The sequence below is a fragment of the Dromaius novaehollandiae genome, chromosome 2 (genome assembly GCF_036370855.1).
Source record: "Dromaius novaehollandiae isolate bDroNov1 chromosome 2, bDroNov1.hap1, whole genome shotgun sequence".
NCBI lineage: Eukaryota > Metazoa > Chordata > Aves > Casuariiformes > Dromaiidae > Dromaius > Dromaius novaehollandiae.
Window position 1 is genome coordinate 26,585,369 of NC_088099.1, and position 5,177 is coordinate 26,590,545.

Genomic DNA, 5,177 nt, shown 5'->3' on the forward strand with positions numbered 1-5,177 from the left:
CCAGGAGAGGAGGAAACCCCACGCCTCTAATGCGACCCCTGCTCAACGCCCACTGCCTGCTAGGCAGATTTCTACTCCAGACCGACGGTCTTTGCTAAGACGGGTCTGGTCTTTGCTCCGGTGCAGAGACCTGCAGCACCAGGACTGCTGCTCCGGCAGGACCAGGAGAAGTGCTTGCCTAAAGGGAAAGGAGAGCCAGTTCCGCCAAGAGAGGAGAGGTGCTGGCATGCGGAGCGGATCACTTTCTCCCTGGCGTCCACACGAGGAAAAGAAGATTTTGACATACTGACTTCCAAGGGTTGCTTTCTGTATCTACGTTATACATACTGTCTTCTTAGCTGAGGACATTTCATTCTTTTAAAATTAAATCATGTCTTTCGGATATTTTTGACACTTTTAAAATGGCAAGTAATTCCTAGGAAAATGGGTGTTAGAAAACGGGCTGCCTGTTAACTGTTGGCAACTAAAACTATTACGCACCAAAAACTCCTGTTGTATCTTTTTAATATCTAAGCAAGGTCATGCTGTTCTAATTATGCAACTGCTTAAGCAGTGCTTTGACAAGATACAAGCAGTGTATGTAAGTAGTATCAAAGTAGTATGTATTCTTAAGACATAATTTAGATTACTGTTCCCTGAAACTTGGCAAAGACTAGGGACATAGCGATTAGCATTACATTTTTAGCTGGTTCAGCTGAAGGATCCAAATATCTTCCCAGTAAGAAAAATGCCACAAAATCACAAGGATGGTTTTAATCCTAGCTATGCTTTTACTGGAATTGTATCACGTGACATCATTGACAGCATTTTGTAGGTGATTCCAAATATTTCCCTGTTTTTCTACAAACCTGCTGATCTCTGACAGTAAGGGAAATCACTCGATGACTACATGCCCTCACTAGGCAGTTTCTGAGGTATCACATCCTTGCGCCAATGTCCACTTATCCACTGGGTCTCCACAAGGTACCCACTGTGTTGCTCCTCTGCCTAAGCCAGCTAATAACCACTGCTGCAGAGTCTTGAGAGCTGCCTTTACGCAAACAATGCAGACATAGGAGACCCAAAGTGATCTTTCCCCTGAGCTATCATTCATGGCTAAATTATTTCACCTAATTCAAGCTATTAAAAAAAAAAGCTTTTTGGGGACTAGCAGGGAACAGCACTGCTAAGACATCCAAATCTACCCTGGTTATCTAACAGCAGCTAATATGATACAGCTGCTGCATAACATTTCAGGAAGGCAGCATTCTTGGAAGTGTTACAAAAGCTCCACCAGCTGCTAAAGGATACGGAGGAAGAATTTTCACACTTCATTTTTATTAGTCTGACTTACGCTTGTGACCTGAATACCAGCTAACTGATTTAGCATTTACCAGACACCTTCCAAGGACCTGAAAATATTTTATCCCAAGTCTCTCTGCCGCATCACTGAGACTGCACTGCTGTACATTTGTCAATAGATTTTTGCTTCACTATAACTATTACAGATTGTTATCCTTTGGTCTATTTTAGAAATGGGAAAACTAAAGCAATTGTTCCTTGAAGCAAGATTTTTACAATTCCAATCACATTGTACATATACTGATGCAAAGAGATAAATACTCAGGAAAACAACTTGCTTAAAGTCTAAAACAGAATTATGATAGAACTAACGTCTCAAAATTTTGTAATTGAGGCTGAGCTGGGTATTAGTTAATATCCATTGAACTTAGGATATATGACAACAGTTGTACTGAAATAGAATACATTATCATGCAGCCAAGTTCCCAACTTCCAATGAAAAATACTTCACTTAACCCACACTTATATCTGAAGCCAAAACTATGTCAACAGATGGCTTACTTTTAAGAAAGGGCATACAACTGCAGCAAAGACTCTACAAAACTGTTGTAATGAAATCTACTTGGAAGAAGTACTGATTTAAAATACCTCTGCCAAACCACCTTAGCCCCATCAGCTAAGGTTCTCAAGTAGGAGCTATAAATGGGTTATTCCCAAATGATTCCTATGACAGAGTGAAGTGAATTCCTACCTGTCAATTGACATTAACAAACTGTAGTCGAGTCTCCTAACTTCATTCCATAGGGTTAATGCTGCAAATACCAATCTAATTCATGCAAGAGTTTCCCTTCTTGTTCTGCTCATTTCTAAGTTCCTACATTGCTTAAGATTTTGATTGCTATTCTGGCTCCCTGAAAAGGCTTGGCTCTCACCCTGCTACATAAGCACAGTATGAGGTTAGCAGATATTAAATTACCAAATCCTTATGTAATAATACAGCATGGGGTTTTTTTTTTTTTGATAACTAAGAGTTATGAAATAAATTAGATAACAAGTAAAATAATAAATTAACCCTCATAATAATGAGTTAGCTATATATTATTTCATTTTACACACACACACCTGTTAATCTCAGTAAAATATCCTGTGAAAAATTAAATGCATACAATGCAATCTTGAAATTTTATTTCAAAAGATTTACTTTAGGGCTGGAGGAATTTTACCTTGCTTCCCTGATGCCAGAAGTGGGGGAAAACTCCCTGTACCACTTTAAGTTTAGATTGTTCCACACCAAATTTAGATTTGTTTGGCTGAGCAGAGGACTTTTCAAACCAAATGTAAATCAAAAAATTTGTGCGAGTTATAACCAGGCTGTTAACTGTCATGCTTAAAATACTGTCAAACTGAGTTCTAGCTTGTGACATCTATTATGAAAACATAACACTAATGTAATCTAAGCCTAAGCAGATGATGTTTATCTTTTAATTTCATTTTAAGCGGGTTAGGAAATCTTTGCGCTTTTTTTTTCTCTGGGAAAGGAACAACAGTATACAATGAATATTTTGTGAAATTTTTACTGCGCAACCAAAATTCTGTTTCCCAAAATTCCCCCCTCCCCCCCAAAGTGTGATTTATGGCAAAACAGCACAACAATAAAAGGACTTTACACAGTGGATGGTATTCAATATTCCTAATTCTTGGAAAAGCAAGTCTGGCAGATTATTAAGGAATTACCAAATCCCCTCAATATTCAAATACCTGAGCTTTTCAGTACAGTTAATTGCACTGATTAAATCAGCATTTGGCAGAACTGTCTCCATTTATGTCATCTTTTTGCAGAAATTTGCTTTCAACACCTTGCTTTCAAAACAAATACTTATTAGAATGCAGTGAAACCATGTTTTAGGCTTTTTGTCAGTAGTCATCAACAGATTCAATCTGTAACTTTGGATTATTCAACAATAGCTCCATTTTTCCAAGTCAGTATTTGAAAGATTTATCAGCTACTTAGCAGTAAGGAGATGCTCCAAACATAAATAGCTTTTACATTTAAAGTTGCCTAAACACTTTTAAAGAAAAATTACAGGATGATAATGGAAATAAAGTTCCTATTATTTCTATATCATCCTATTATATTATTCCTATTTTATACTATATTAAGTGATATAACCCTTCCATGTTAGAAACAAGGTAAGTGTTCAGTTTATATTTATTACTCATTTCTGAAGAAGTCCCTCAACTTCAAGGAAAGACTGGTTGGCAATTGAGGAAAGGTCAGTGACAGCTGACTATGTCAGTGACAACGGACAAGAGAAAAGAAAAAGCTACCCTAGGTTATCAGCCTCTTGTACTCTTTGCAACAAATACCCAGAAAAACTGAATTCTGTATCAATTCATGGAGTCAGAAATGAGAGATGAGATTAGTAGGGAGGCATTACAAGTCACTGTGGGTGACTTCTTTCAAAGTAGTTCACTGTCTCAGTCAAGTTCCACTAAAACACTGTTCTATCATTATGTATATTTTTGTTGACCATAGAACTGGTTAAATTATTTTATGACAGTGTAACCACCACTGCACCCTTTTCTTTTTTTTTCTTGATAAGGTGGAGGAGGCTTTGTGGAAAACAGAGCAACCAAAAGGCTCACACTAGATATCCACAAACCACTTGTGATATTTTCATGATCCACTGCAGCAGAGATCCTCACTGCTTTATATAATATAAAATATAAACTTTCTTATTGCCCCTTTTCACTCTTGGCATACCTCTTAATACAGAGCGTTGTGAAAAAATCTCCAGCGCCCAACTGATGCTTCCCATACAACGCTTGTACAGAAGGGAATTATCATCCATTTAGCTACTGATCTTACACTCCCTGTATGACTCATATAACTCTAACAGAGCTTAGATACATTTCATTTAAATACTCTGCGTCTTTTAAGAAGTGATAGTAATATAATTCAGAAGCATCACTGAAGATTACCTAACAACAACTAGTTATTTATAGTGACCTCCTTTCATGGATCGAATGATATTACCAGAGGCATCAGTGAAGGTTATGCATATATACCTGACTTAGTTCAGCACACTGGAAAAACTTCCTGCATGTAGAGAGGAACAGACTTTGAACCTACACATCCTATTTTTCAAGAACATTTTGTAAGAGAGTATAGTTCCTAATTTTGATTGAGTGCTGACAGGACCTTTGTGTGTAGCCTAATGCAGACGTACTTTTCTTTTTAACCTCACAAGATAATTTTTGGCATTGGAATACAGTATGCTATTCTGAATGATTCTAAATATGAAGAGCAGTATCATATGCTCAGTATTGTAATGTGTTCTTGCAATTACTGATATAGTTAAATGAATGAAATAAGGAACTGGAACATACAGTGGGACTACATAGCCAAACATTTAGAAGAGGTTTGAGGAAGGCTATTACTACTAATGTAACTGTAGTAGTGGTCATAGGAAAAACTGGGCCTATTATTTGACCACAGAAAGGGTAATAATGCCCAGTGGCCCAAAGCAATACAGGGGTGAGAAGGCACATGACAGCAGCGACTGCTATGAAAGAAGACTTAAACAAACAAAACAAAGGGAAGAGGGAAAAATGAACGTTACCTAATTGCCCCAGAGAGGTAAATACTAGGGAAGGAAGATTAGTAAAAACAACCAACAAACTCCCCCTTCTTCTCCCTCACACCAATATTGGTAAAATGTATATAAAGTAGTTGTGAATAAATTTAGGATGAAGATTAGAGAGCTTCTAAACAGAGATGTTCTTGAACAGCCTCCAAAATAAATAATGGAGATAGGAAAGTAAGTTGCATCTCACAACTACGATATTCTTTTGAATAATAAATAGTGGCAGAAGACAAGATGCAGTGATGTTGG